Source organism: Desmodus rotundus, chromosome 10 (genome assembly GCF_022682495.2).
Source record: "Desmodus rotundus isolate HL8 chromosome 10, HLdesRot8A.1, whole genome shotgun sequence".
Lineage (NCBI taxonomy): Eukaryota > Metazoa > Chordata > Mammalia > Chiroptera > Phyllostomidae > Desmodus > Desmodus rotundus.
In genome coordinates, this window is record NC_071396.1 from 89,683,989 (window position 1) to 89,700,030 (window position 16,042).

General features: G+C 37.2%; 1 pseudogene; it reads left to right on the forward strand.

The window, feature by feature from the left end:
• The first annotated feature begins 10,919 nt into the window (after positions 1 to 10,919).
• LOC112322882 (peptidyl-prolyl cis-trans isomerase A pseudogene) lies at positions 10,920 to 11,462 on the forward strand (annotated as a pseudogene).
• Positions 11,463 to 16,042: the final 4,580 nt, after the last annotated feature.

The window sequence follows — 16,042 nt, forward strand, 5'->3', positions numbered from 1 at the left end:
TCCATTTTTTTTTCTTTCTCTTCTCTCCCTCTGCTCTCTGGCGTTACGCTCTTAAATTCCACATTTCATCTTCAAATATTTAACTTGTGAAGGAAAAAATAAACTAGCCATCACACATTCATTATATTGTGTCAAATAGGACATGAAGGAGACAGCTTCCTTTTTTTCTTGTCCTTTGCTCTTGTCAATCAAAAGCACAGTAATTAAATGGGGACGGGGAGCTTTCAAATTAAGAACAAAGGAGAAGACATTTAATAGGAGGAAGAGAAAAGTAATTAAAATAAATAAATAAAGGCTCCGGCTGCATCTATTGTCCTCAGATGAGCTGTCCTGACTGAGCTGTGGGTCCACCAGCTCACCCCCCCCACTCTCTCACTACTTATTCACCTCAAATTCCTCCTGAGAAAAGCGGACGCAGAACGTGTTACCTATGCTGCTAAGCACATGCTGAGAATTCACGATAATATTAAGTACTTGAAAACATTAAGGATGTACACTAAGTTTTTCCTCCTTTTCCTGGTTAGACATAAACAAGACAAGTTGAATGACAGATTTAGCGTTCATGCAGTCGTCGGCATAAAGTCACTCCATAATCAGCATGCCCCACCCCGTTTTTTTGTTTGTTTGTTTAGGAATATTCTTTCACACCTACGTAGTTTAAAACACAGTTTCCCATCTGACCAGCTAGTGTTGAGTCCTACTTCTTACACTGTGGATCAGGCAAATAGACAAAGAAATTTATATTTTTTTCTGCCAAATTTTGAATCTTTATCAACATCTCCTCAGGCCAGTGGTTTTCAACCAATGTGCCTCAAGAATTTTTATAGCATGCAATACCTGACTCTTTAGTCAGCAGAGGCAGTGAATTTTTTCCCTTAAATTGTAAAAAAAAAAACCCACCAAAACCAAAAAAACAGCTAACAGCCAACACAACAATAGCCATCTGGAGTGAATGAATCAAAACTATACCTTTTTTTTGTTTGTTTTTTGACAGATCAGCAAAAAACCCAATAATTTTTGGCATGTCAGAGAATTTTAGTAATTAGTTTGTGTGCGCCACAAGATGAAAAAGGTTGAAAATCACTGCCTTAGGCCAATAAATCTTTTATTAAAATATTTGTCATATGAATGTTCTTGAGGAGAAAAGAAGAAAGAACATTCTCCCCAGGTCATAGGATTCCTGGAAAACAGGAAATATACCCTTATGTTCTAGAGAAAGAGCATGGGAGGGTTATTCCCTGAAAAAAATGCTGGTTTATGAGATTATATTTGAGGCTCCACTATGTGTTCATTGGTGTGTATATATGGGGGGACCCCCCAAAAAACTGGACTTTATTTATAAAACAATGTGTACTTATTCTTACACGGTTAAACATTAGTCAGCTTCAAAGGACTCTCCATTTGGTGTAATATACCTGTCGAGACTTTTTTCCACTGCTCAAAACAGTTCTTAAATTCATCAATTTTGATGCCTTTTAGTGCTTCTGACATTTTTGTTTGTTTGTTTGTTTCATCTCTTCCACATCGGTAAAATGTTTCCCTTTGAGGACTTTTTTTTATCCAGGGAAACAAACAAAAAAAGTCACTCACGGTGAGATCCGGTAAATGGGGAGAGTGGGGCACGGGGTCACGCTGTTTTTGGTCAAAAATTGCTGAATACTCAGTGCAGCGTGTGCGTTTGTAAATCACTTCACTGAAGCCAAACGCAGCCTCTCACAACACCAGCTGGTCCACTGACACGGATGGGTTCCAGAACACTCGCCTAGTGGGGGAGCCTGTACTACAAGGGGCCCGCCCTCCAGAAGATAATTCCATTTTTGTGGGGGTCTCACCTCATATATGCACACCAATACACATAATGATTTCTCTTTATTCTAACTTTAATACTACATTTCACTTTTTTCATTTATATATAGTCATATATATACATGAAGACATTCATTAACATCCATACCATTTAATAACATAATTTATATCCTCAGCGTAATTGCTCACAGGCACTCACACACTTTTCAGACTCTGAGAACCCAGAAGTGCTACTACTCTCCTTCCTCTTTAGAAGAAATTGTTTATTTAAGAATACAGTATCAAATGGTAAGTAGCCTAACAAAGTGAAAACTTACATTTAAAAAGGTTCTAAACCACAATATTTGCTTAATTAATGAAAAGTGATTATTATATAAAATAAGTGCTAGATCTACTTATATGATTAAACCACAGAAGTTCTTGCCATTTTGCCTAAGTACTTCAAACTCACATGGGAAGCGATGCCCAAAATGTTAAATACTATAGCAAAATACAGCTCAATTTCTAAGTAATAACGCACACAGGGCTCTCTTACAGAACAATGGACTAAACCTAAAACTGTTGCTGACAGAACTTTTCATTCCTGTGACACCATAATAGGCCAATTAGGAGACTGGGGTTGGGGCCCAATTTTCGAATTGGCTTTCTGTGCTGTAGTTATGGTACTTTCATGCCTATTTATCTGGGTAGTTATTTCCCCTGACAACCATAAAATGAGATTTTTACATAATTTTATGAGAACCATGTTAGAACAATGAATTAGTAACTCCCAGATTCCAAGTGGATATTTTGCAGCTTTATTACAAGGCTTTGTGTCAGAATTCTGGCTAGCCAGGGCCTCTGGAAGGAATGGCAATTACATAGATGGATTTTCAAACCTATTCTTATTGAGCTCAGTACTAACTCCAAATTTCTCTCTCCTGAAATCAGACCAAGTTTCAAGTCAGCAAAAAGCTGTGGTGAAATGTTGGTTCTTCTCACATGATGTCTTATAACTGCCAGAAGAAAAAGGGGAGAGATGACGTGAGGCCCCGTGTGCCTGCAATGGTTATCCCCCTAGCTCAGGTATATCAGACGCAAGAAGAACCTCATCCTGAGAGCATCTTAACTCTTCCTGTCCTTCCTTAAAGGGCAGAACAAAGAAAAAGAATCACCTTGAGTTTTGAGCTGGCTTCCCTCCTGCCATGGTAAGTATATATCTCTAGAGCTGGTGGGCCTCTGAGCTGCTCACCACTGAAGTGAAAGTGTCAGGGACAGAACTGCACGCTTTTCACAGTGGTTTTTCACAAAGGGGCAGGGTGTGGCTGGGTACAAACCACAACCACGGCGCTGCGTGTTCTTACAAGTGAGGCATTTAGAGCATCAGCAGAGCCCCGATACTCTGCTCGTAGGAAAATTCTCAGGGGCTCAGAGCATCACAGAGATGTTTATTCTATGCTGAGCCCAAAAAGAGCTGAGTGCAGAAGTTAAACAGCAAATCACAGTTGATGCCCATTAATAGTGAGACTTGTGTTCCATAAAGTTGCCTCAGACACTAAATACTGAACCAGCCCCTGTGAGCCTCTGGTGCCAACATTTTTCATCAGTTGATGAATGCATAACTATGTTTTTGTGTGTGTTTCTATGTAAAGACACTTTATATAAAATGTGTTTCTCTGTAAAGAGTGTCTCTATATAATGTGTCTATCTTTACATACTACATATTAAACAAAGTGTCTTTATAGAGACACACACAAAATATATGTTACAGTGTCTTTATTTAATACATATATTGAATTCATTAACCCTGAATTCAGAGCCAAGTGCACTATGGCTCACGACTCAGTAAAGGTAATCAGACACACGTATTTTCTCTATATGAGGCACATCACAGCCTTCTTGCACTTTGGAACTCTAGACAGTATTTCCGCACTACACTCAGAGCCATTTTAAACAGAGAAATCACCAACAAAAGATACAAACATGCAAAAAAAGTGGCACTAATTACACCATGGAAAGGACACTTTGTTTTAAGCATATGAGCTGAAACACGAAAGCAAAGCCTTGCCCTCCCTGTTCCACCTTACCTGGGAACATGCTGATAAAGTCACCCAAAATTTTTTCCACTCTGAACGTGTCCACAAGTGGGGGGGGGGAAGTGCAGCATGTGATTTGGGGGTTACAAAGGTATTTTAGTGAGTAGGCACATTCATGAATTCAGAATACACAAATACGGATTCTGTGAATAATTAGGATCGACTGCATATTCCACCAACCCTACCCTCAACCGAGCCTCCGTCTAGATCCCAACTTAACTTTGTATCCGGTACAACCGTGCCACCCCGTGATTAGGGAAACTTAGAAACAAAGCCATTCTCTGAGCCTGTCTCAATCGTGCACCCCCGGCCCAGCCCCACACCCCATTTTCATTTCTTTGTATCTACACCTCTTAAAACTAGCATCGCTTTCCTGGCCTCTCATTAGCCAATACCATAGAATAGCTTTTATAATTGTAGCATTATTTTGGTCTCTTTGTCAATGGGGGAAGATAAATAAGCTAGAATCTTGGGGCCCTCCAGCAAATAATCTTCTCCCTTAGAACTAACTAATCCTATAAAATTATTAAAGAATTAAGGTAGAGAGAATTCAGGGGTAGTGGCATTTGTGACTTCATGGACTCAGGGTATAGTTATGGTGCATCTAACATTTCATTCTAATGTGGAGAATGCATAGTCCTAGTTTAGGGGATCTGAGGAAAAATAAGGCAGGGGAAATGAAGAAGACTCTAACTTTTAGGGCCTTATTATTCTGTTACATCTGAATTTAAAATTAAGTGAATATGATGAATGATGGATTTCTCATAGTCTCATACTTCCTATGGGTACTTCTCAAATCTTGACTTATCCATAAAATCAAATGCATATTGGAGAAATTTTATGATCTTGTAGAGTTGGGCTATAGTGGGAAATTTCCAGACTCACAAAAGGTCCCAGAAAAGGAATTATAAGATCTATTTTATACTCCAGGTCTTTTATTGGAGTGCTTTGTGGATAGTCACTCATTATACATAGTGTGAGGGTCCCAATTCCCTGGATGTTTAATGTCCTCTTCAAAGGAAATTAGGTGCTTCTGATCAGTATTCCCCACCCCCCGCTATAGCCCACTTATATGCCTCCAGGTATTCAGAGGAAACAAATTTCCACAGGGTTCTACCATTAACTAGAGTTTAGCAACTCTCATATATTTCAAAACAAGGAGACTCCAACTCCATTATCTGGTATGATTAAGTGGTCTGTTTAACAATGCTGGAGCAATCCAAGAGTTACCGGGTTTCCTCATGGACGCTACCCTTGGGGACACTGTTACTGATCGGAGACAACGATCATACCAGAAGTTCTCACTGGGGGTTGCAGGGCGAACATAAAGCACACATTTAGACAGGGACAATTTCAAATGCTCTACAGATTTCTAATTTATGGGAACAATCTTCAGACCAACGGTCACTATTTGAACATTCCTTGTGAGATCATTTGCTCCTAGAATATAATATCTACCACTTTAGAACAAAGATTAAGACTCTTGGAACTTAAACACAAAAACTATTTTTCCATCCCTGCCCTGACCAATATTTGAAAACAAAACAATAGCTACTGTGCTTCTTTCTCTCTTCCTTTCCAATCCCCTGCTTTAAAAGGTGGAGCAAATATCAGGAAGATAATATTCAGTCACTATTTTTAAAAATAGATGGGCCTCATTTGACCTTCTCCAGGATAATAAATTTGGTTTGCTTTATTAATCTGTCCTATAAGAAAATGTGCAATGACTTATTGCTCATAGCACGTCTTCCATTTGTTTTTAGATGACAATAATGTTCATGGAATGTACAGTGAAGATCACAGAAACTTAGAGCTTCTTTCCATTTGCAGAATTTGGGGAAAGAGACTAATATTTAGATGTAGTAGTGCAGAGACTGAGAAAAGGAAATAGCTACCGTTTGTGGGTTCATTAGATACGACCCTGGTTGAAGGAAGGGGCATGCATGAATAGATGCAAGGACGGAGGCTTCGGAGTTAAGTGTTGGTACGTTTCAGGGCATTTTACATATTTACAGAATTACCACAAACCAAAAGATTTCAGATAAAACTATTCTCTCCAGTATGAATCTTTCTATAAATTAGATACAAGCAATATCTTGGTGAACTAGGTGTTAAATAGAGGATGCAAACTGGTAAACCAAAGCCTGAGTTTTCTTCTAGCAAAGAGTGTTATTTAAATGTGTCTTATTTGTTATCCATGCCATTGTTACTGTATTCCTAAGCACCATTCCACTCTACATAGATTGGTTACCTTGTTTGTCTGGACACTTAAAAGTTTTTATTTTTTTTACAAAACATGGGTTAACACTAGCAGGAAGGCAGAGGTGGGGTAAGAATTAATCTTAACAAAAGTGTATAATAAAGTAGAATAGATTTTTGCTCCCCGGTCTCCACCTTCTGCAACTGTGAAGAATTCTTGGAAAGATTTTTGATAAATCTTAAAACTCTTTGCAAAGGTCAAAGAAGGGATACTGTTTGAGTGACGTTATCCACAGTCATGATTTCTGGTGAGCAGGACGCACTGGTGCAAAGGAAAAGCAGAACAAAACCTCACAGTACTCAGTGTTTTTAAGAACAAAGTTTAATTAAGGAAGAAAAGCACATCATGTGGAGAAACTTGAGAACAAAAGAATTCCTAAGCTCCAGAAGGACTTTTTGGGGGGTTTGTTTCTGTGTTGCTTCACAATTCTTGCTGTTTTATTTTCAGTAGTAGTTGGGGTTGGGGGCACGTTATAGTATTTCGGATGGATGAGTTTTGCAAAGTGCCAGGCAATAAAACATCTGTTATAAAACATGTGCAATAGCTTTGGGGTATGGACTGAAACCATTCACTATTTTTTTGAAGCCAGAGAATGAATGGCCAAATAAATGAGCACAACCTGTTTTTTATTATTATTATTTTAAAGGACCATTTAATCAAAATAATTTATTTTTGCTCTAAATTTCCACATTTTAAAAATATATTATTATCACTGCTGCTGTGTAACATGTTTGCATATTATTCTGTGAAATAGAAAAATGTATGCATGACATTTTAATATTGCTAGTATTTTACTTATTGGCCTCTTTGTTTTTGCAAATGGTATAAAGAAAGTCCTCAATTTATTCTTTTAAGTTAAAACATTTTACTGCAGAAATAATTATTGAAAATAGAGCATAGATACAAAATTGGGCTGGGTGACTTGAAATAAAATTATTTTAATACATCATCAATATCCCCAAGAATTTACAAATTATATGGTGAGAAAAGATGTTATTTCATATAAAGTTAATTAAAGAAGAAAAGGGTTAAAAAAGACCCTAGAATCCAAGAATATATATTTCTAATTAGAGAGAAACAAGTAGAACATATAAAGTAGTTGAAATAACGTCACAAAGATTAAAGAGGTAGAAACAAGCATATCATGAGCACAAGGCAAAGCAATGACATACTCATGTCAGACTAAGCTACGTTGTGTAGTGATCTATATCTAGATAGGTCGCCCTCTACTTTATATATAGCTATGCATATATAGTGAGATCTGTATAGATCCGCAGATACCTATATCTATACATCTATATGTTAGTGGCCTATAATTATGAAAGTTGAGTTCTTACTCTGCCAGTATTCACTGAAGGGACTAGGCAATTCTCAAAGGCAGATGTCCTTCCTATGATGGATCCACATTCTAGGTTGTTTCCTAGAATCCTGTGGTGTCTTCACATTAACACACATTTCCAGATTAAGGGGAGAAAAATATAGATAATGGCACCTTGCCTCTGAAATGCGGTTACCCAGAAATAACACATATCACTTATGCTCTTATTTATTGACCAAAGCAAGTCATATGTCCATTACTAAAGCCAAGGAGAGATATACTCAGAAGAAGTGGAGACCTAAAATTGTGTTAATCTCCACTTGTGTCTACCACACCACTGAACTATGGATTGATAAATTTTATTCTCACATTATCCAATGTACCAGTTTGAAATAAATACTAGTATGAATGATTATCAATTAGATAATGTTGATCTAAGCAATTTATATATGCACCATTTTATCTAACAGTCTTAAAATAGCATCAGGTTTGCTTAACAATGTAGTGAAATAGATACGCTAGAAAACTTTCTCAAATCCAAACAATTCTGGGAAAATGCCTTTAAAGCTATGTTTTTAACTGTATTCCTGAATCACTGGATAATAAAGAAATTCTTGGGGACAAAGACAGAGAATGATTACTAGTGAGACATAACAAGTGCTTGTGAATTCACTGGAGGATATTTGCAAATCAATTATGGCCTAGAAATAAGTTTTATCAAGACAACGAGAGATAAGTGACAAAACCACATATACTCAAAAGTCTGTAAAATCAGAACTTGGTTTTATTAATTAGTTAATTATTTTTCTGTTTTTCCATCCTTAAATTCCCCAAATCTTGTCTTCCTCTCCATGGTTCCATCCTAATCCCAGTAATTATAATTTAAGGGTGGGGACAATTTATTATACATCTCTTAACTATATTACAATGCCTTATCCCATAACCAGAACTGTGCTAATAGAAAAAACATAGAATGGTGAGGAATGAAGAGAAGAGGGAAGCAGAGGAAAAGGGAGAACAAATTGTAGAGTGGAGAGAAATCTGAATTCGAATTATTTTAACTGGGTCAAAGTATTCTCAAATCCGACTCTGTGGCTTTCTGTTATGGGCACTTTGTGGCTAAAAGAGCTGAGTGATCTCTCTTCTCACTCTCACTGTGGCAGAGCAGATCGCCCCTTATTTCGAGGAGAGGAATGGTTTGCAAGCCATTGTTACTTATTATACTAGAGAGACGTTTCAAATGCATAATGTAGAGAAAATGGGTTTGGACTGGATCTCTCTTTTCACTTTGGCTGCCAGCAGTGAGGAAGGAAAACAACAATATTATAAATGTGGTTTTATTGTCTTGTTACTATTAGGCGGGTGGCGCATTTGGTCTCAACACTTACCCAGATTGTTAGTAAATGAAAAAGAGTATCATTCAAGGTTGGGAGGAAATCCAATCAGCCCTGTCATTATAAAAACACATTACCTTTGGGCTATGATTGCATCAAGTCTCAAACGTTAATTTAGCTAGGACATAGAAAAAGACTTATGGCTGGGTTTTTGTAGTTATGATATATAGACATACTGAAAAAAGCATATACTCTCTAAATGTAAATTTTATGTTTATTCTTCCTTTATGATTCCATAGAGCTTTATATTTCCATAGACCTTCCTCTATGTTTCCATAGAACTGGAAGAAGCACTCAGTAAGGAATATAGAGACAGAGTGAATAAGAAAATTGAAAATCAAAGGTTTCTTTCATTAATCTCAAAGTCGATATGAAGCCATTCCCCATGTGATACGTTTCAATGCAGTCTCTTCCAAATCCATGCTTCTTACTTCCCAAAAACCTAAATAAGAACCACCATTTCCCGGAAGCCTTCAAAAGAACATTCCACGTTGTGCATTCTAGGTGTCTTACAGAGAGATCGTATGGTTTATATTTAGTTTACACACTTGTTCAGTAGAACCATCTGTTCTCTGTACTGACCTCCCTCAGAACACTGCTAAGCATGTAGCGTGTGCCCAAACATCCTGCGGAATTTGACCTGGGAATGAGGTTTACGACCCCAGGGAAGGGGATCATGCAATGATCAGAGGCTGGAGATCCAGAGAATTGGGGGCCCAGGTTCTGACAACATAGCTCAGAGACAGCTTCCAAACTTTGCCTCCTTTTTTGCATCTCAGTTGCCTTATCTTGTTAATTAAATTGAATGGGAGATGCCTCCAGTATTTCACAGGGCTTTAGTAAGTAATAATAAAAAGGCACAATTATTATAAAACATTTTGTAAGTATAAAGTGCTTAAAGAGGTAAGAGAGTAAGAATAGAAACACTAGTGGTGGTAGTGACAAGAAGGAAAAAAAACATTATTTAAGGGAATAATTTTTTTAAAAAACTGAAAACATACATTGAAAATAATCTGTTAAAAAAAAAAGCTAGAAACTATCAGAAGTGACTATTTCATTTATAGCCAAATGGCTTTTAAAATATTTTTTAACTAAACACCATAAAATTTTAAAGAATTGAATATAAAATGGCATTTGTCATTTCTGTAGAAGAAGCCACATTATACTGAATCTCTGTCAAATCATCATACACAGTGGAGTGTGTGGCAGGAAGCAGAATCTGTTTTTCAGTGACTGATCAGAATTCTTCAGTAGAAGCCTATTCAAAATGGGCTTAGATCTGCTTTAATGTCTTAAAGGATCCTGAAGATTAAGGAGAGATCTGAGCATAGATGAATCTACCACTGCATCCTTCATGAAAACGTGCCTATAAATCAATCACCTGTCAAAAAAAACCTACCAGTATTGTCATAGCAAAGACATCTCTAAAGTTTAAAATTCTAATTATGTTGTAAAGTTTCCTATATTCTGCAATATAGTAATTAATAGAAAGAGAACTTCTGTGACATTTTCATCAAAGATAGCCATTTTTTTACTGTTCTATTAATGTCTATCTAGTGTAAAGCAGGGAATGTAAACTCGAACACTCGTAGGTTTGCATGTTGTAGCTAAGAGAAATTTATACAGTAAACATCCTGAGTATCTTTAGTAACATGTAGGAGTTTGATCGTGTGACACAGAAAGTCTTCTGAACAGACATAGATTGCTTTCCCTTCATCCCAACAGTAATTGTATTCTTGTTAGAAATATGCAGGGCTTCTGCTTTCCCCATTTTTGAAACACAGATCAGGGAGATCATTTCAACCTCAGATTATAATTTGTATCACAAATTTATAGAGAATTAATTCCTTCAAATTATACCAATGGCTAGGTGCCTCATATTATATTAGTACAGCTATAGCAAGTGCTTGTAAGAAAAACTGATGGAAGTATGAAGTATGAATTTCCAGTAATCACAAAGACAGCACTGAGAATCTGTATAAGCATCCCTTAAAAACATTTGGACAGGTAAAGGATATTAACCATAAAAGAGAGTGAAGCCACCTCAGATCTTTCCACGCCCAGCCATGGTCAACCTCACCATGTTCTTTGACTTCACTGCTGATTGGATGCCCTTGGGCTGTGTCTCCTTCCAGCTGTTTGCAGACAAAGTTCCAAAGACAGCAAAAAACTTTCATGCTCTGAACACTGAGGAGAAAGGATTTGGCTACAAAGGCTCCTGCTTTCACAGAATTATTCCAGGATTTACGTGCCAGGGTGGTGACTTCACATGCCACAATGGCATAGGCGGCATGTCCATCTACAGGGAGAAATTTCATTATGAGAATTCCATCCTGAAGCACACAGGTCTTGGCATCTTGTCCAGGACAAATGCTGGACGCAACACAAATGGTCCCCAGTTTTTCATCTGCACTGCCAAGACTGAGTGGCTGGATGGCAAGCATGTGGTCTTCAGCCAGGTGAAAGACGGCATGGATGTTGTGACAGTCCTGGAGCGCTGCGGGTCTGGGAATGGCAAGACCTGCAAGAAGATCACCATTCTGACTGCAGACAACTTTCATACATATGACTTGTGTTTTATCTTACCCACCAGAGCATTCCTTCTGTAGCTCAGGAGGGCACCCCTTCACCCTCATCTGCTAGGAATGTTCTATAATCTTGCCACTCTGGCCACAGTTTATTGGCTTCCATTTTTCCTTACCCCTTCCAAACCTAGTTGGATTGCAGAATTAAGTTTATGATTATGAAATAAAAACTAAACAAACAAAAAGAGAGTGGAGAGGATTAGAATCAGGGCAATAAATGATGTTGAAATCAAGACACAAATATTTCTGTTAGTCACATTTACAAAAGGATTTCATCAAATCTCTAGTGAAAGATTTAACATTTCTTATTTATTAGTTAAAATCTCTTCATAAAAACAAATTAATGTATATTTTTAAATGATAAATTTTATGCTATGTAAATTATATCAATTAAAATTTTATTCATATATTAATATATGAGGTCTGTCCAGAGGTATCTTGCCATGTAATATGAAAAAGAGACATTTATTGAAAAATATACAAGATACAAGAAACATTATACACAGGACAATGATGCCTCAGTCCCCTTTAAAGTAGACATCTTGGGACCTCACACAGTTCTCCCAATCACCATCAGCTGCCCCATCATATTCTCCTGAATCTCATCAATAGTCTGAAATCTCTTCCCTTCCAAAGGTGATTTTGAGTTTTGAAAAAAGCCAGAAGTCTCAGAGCACCAAATCTGGGCTGTAGGGATGCTGAATCATCTGGGTGATTTGATGTTTCACCAAAAATCTCTGCACGAGACGTGATGCATGAGTGGGCATGTTGTCGTGATGAAGCTGCCAGTCACCACTTGTCCATAGATGTGGCCTTCTAAATCATCTGAGTAGTTTCCATGGAGGAATATTTAAGCTTAATGCAAAAGTTGATGTAGATTAATTGCTCTACTCACTCAGTCATTTTGAATGTGATGGCCACACAGTACACACGCTCACTCAATAGCATCTACCATCGTCCCCACTGACTAGTACACTGAAGTTGTCATTATTCATGCATACGAATCCCTGTCCATTCTCCTTGGCTGCCAGGTTACATCAAAGTCACACATACCATTCTCATTATATTATCAATGGTTGTACATTTTTTAGGCAGACCTCATCATATATTTAATTCACATAGTTTTTAATTTGAGATATATAATGCATATAATATAAAAATATATAAATTATATACATATTTTTCTTTTTGTCACTGTATAGATGGTAAACCCACATTAACTTATTTAATAAAATCTACAAAAATCAAATAACTAAAATTATATTCATTATTATAATAAATATAATTTTATCAATATAAAATAACATCATTTTTATTATCAAAATAAAAATTTAACCCAAAAGAATTCTTGCAGATAATAGATTATATATTTAATCAAGGTAAACACCACTGCAATCAAAATTATGTAATAAGGGTAAGTATTTCAGATTAATATATTCTCCAAAGAAAAAATAGCACTGGTTCAAGCACTGTCAGTGTTAGGCTATATCACACATATTTCATTAATATTAACATATAACAATCCTGTTTATGATAAATTTCTTATTAAGACACAGTGTTGATCCCGAAAACTCTAAGAATTTTTTTATTTTATAGAAGCATTGCCAATAAAATCCTTGCTGATTAATGTGATCTTTATTCGTTCCATACTATTTATAGGGAAAAAGTTTTAAATGATAAGTAATAAAAGGCAGAGTTGAAGATCCCTGGTCCAGCTACAGTGCCCCTGCCCACCTGAATGCTACATTTAAACTGAAAGATTCTGTTTGTAGAAAGGAGGAGTTTTCCTTACAATGAGACAGTAGTCCTACTCCATTTATAACCTGGAGGAGATAAAATGCCCATAGTTAATAAAGAAAATGAGAGGTTTCTATGCCCTGTTTATTTCCAGGCTTGAGGAATGAAAAGAGACTGATTGGAATCAAATACTCTTCACACAGGGAGGTGCTTGAACTTCTTGGTAGTATATCAATCCTCTCTTTGTTCATAGATCAGTGTGTTTCTTAACTTCCTGGCAATCAAGTTTTCTTTTCCTTCCTCCATATATCTCTGACAATACAGCCTTTGCTGTTCTTCATTCTCTAACCAAACTGTAAATATTGAAGTTTTAATAGACTAGAACCCAGGTCTCCAGTTTGTATTTTGTATTCTCTGCTTAGGTGATTTCAACAATAGCCTCGGTAAGGTACCCACACGGGTTTCAATCATCTCCAAGATTTGCATCAGCCTAGATTACTTTACCCTTTAAAATGTATGCATTTCCAAATGTTTGCTTAATATCTCTACTAATTCTGCACCTGGCTATGTCCAGTTACATGTCAAATTCATGGGGATCAGTCTTGGCCTCTTCTATTCTCTAGTTCATTCACTTTGCCACCTAAAATACTCTTACAAACACCCACATCTTCACATCTCTACTGCCACTTTGGGTTAGGACTGGACTCCCAATATTCACTCCTGGTCTGAAAGAATGATGCTCTACATTGCATATTGAGCTATTTTGAAAAAATAAAACATACTACACCCTGATTAAAACACTAAAGTAAATTATCATTGTTCTTAAAATCAGATCGAAATACTTGACCTAATTTACAAATCTCTGCACGACCTCACCCTGCTTACCTCACCAATCTCACCTGAACTGGCTGTGCTCTCCCTACACTAGCTTTCTCCCTGGTCTCCAAATATCGTGTTCTTTTCTCGTTTAGGAACTTTGCTTATTCTGCCCACTCTGCCTGTACTGATCTTCCACGGTCCTTCCTCATTTACTGGATTGATGCTAAATCATCTTTTATGATTCATTGTATTCCTTCAGGAAGCCTCTAACAACAAGAGCAGATTCCTTTGTGTTTCAGTCCACTTCAGCTGGGATAACAAAATGCCACAGGCTGTGTGGCTTACAAACAACAGGAATTGATTTTTCATAGCTCTGGAGGTTGGAAGTCAGAGACAAGAGTGCCAGCACAGTTGGGTTCTGGGACAGGCTTGCAGACTGCTCTCTTCTCACTGTGTCCTCACGTGACGGAAGGGTCAAGGCACGTGACCCTCTTTCCTGAGGGCACCAACCCCACTTATGGGGGCCCTGCCTTATGACCTATCATCTACCGAAGGCTCCATCTCCAAAAGCCATCACGCCGGTCGTTAGGATTTCAACATGTGAATTTTGAAGGGGACACAAGTATTCAGACCATATGACCTTCTTTTATGTCCTCACAGCACTCTCTGCTTGACTCCTTTGCATATTTATTACAACTGTACTTCAGCAATTATGCTATTAAAACACTTCTATACTAGAATAAAAGCTACAAGTGAGCATTTCTGGCTTGTTCACTGTTTTTACCTCAGGCCTTTTCCTACCCCTGTATTCCCAAAGCATGGCCAATGCGATCAGTATATATGTGTTGAGTTAATGATTAAAGAAAAAATCTCCTTTCCGAACACTTATGGAAAACATTCGTCCACCTCGCTCTCTAGTATACATTAAATAAATTAGCATGAACAGGAAGAATTGACTGGGTGACACTTTACAATCATCCCTTGATCTAATCTCCTAAGAATTCTCTTAAGAATAAATCCAAAGCCTGTTGCTCATTTTTATATTTGCTCCTGCTCAGGTGTCTCTCAGCAATAATCCTATTTGCCAGGCTAAGTCAAGAAAATTACATTTACAACATCTCACTTCAGGTAATTAGAAAATTGAAATAAACATCCAAATACCTGATTCCTACATTTCAAAAAGCAATGCCACTGCCCCTTGTGAAAGGTTTCTCAGTGATATCTAAGACAGCAGCAAAGGGTCATAGATGCGCCACAGCATTCGGTGTGATAGTAACCAAAGTCATTGACTCTCACCCCCAAACTTTAGTAACTTGGGTATATTGTTCAGAAAGCCTCCAGGAGCAGGCAGATGGCATTCTCTTATTTGCACTATTCCACTGCAGAGAACTAAAGTTTAAACTATCAGCTACCTGCCATTTCTGGAATTGCTGCAGATAAAAACTCTTTGATGATTTCAGTTTTCTGCTGCTTGCTTGCAGGCTTACAGAGAATAATTGCTACCATAAGAAACACTACTGAAATTGACAATAAACTGAATTTGGCTGGAAGTACATTGTAATTCTGTTCTATATTGGTGAGCTGCACTGCTGGGACAAGTGTTTGTTTAAAACCAAAACACCAAACAAAGCCCTGGCTTTAATGAAAATGTAGAGAGAATCATCTTTGAGATATTTATGGTTATGGCAATTGGAATTGTTTATTAGGAAGATAACATTAACGGTTTCCTCAAGTGGATTATTTCAGGATGTAAACTACTCCCAATATGCTTAGATGTATTTGGAATGGTATAGAAAAGACAAAGAGAAACAAGTGTAAGTGAGGCATTTTATGGAAAAAAAAATAGAGGGACGTGGGTGCAGGGGAAAAGTAGGAAAGAGAAACATAGAAAAGGCAATAGAGTCGATCAAGATACACACACATGGTCAAAGAGCCGAGCCCAAGTGTCACTATTACTGTATTGCATATCGACACGTTGGGTTATCATTTTTTCCTGCTAAGGTATTTTTTATTGTATATATAATTGTGTAGTATCATCACCAGGATAT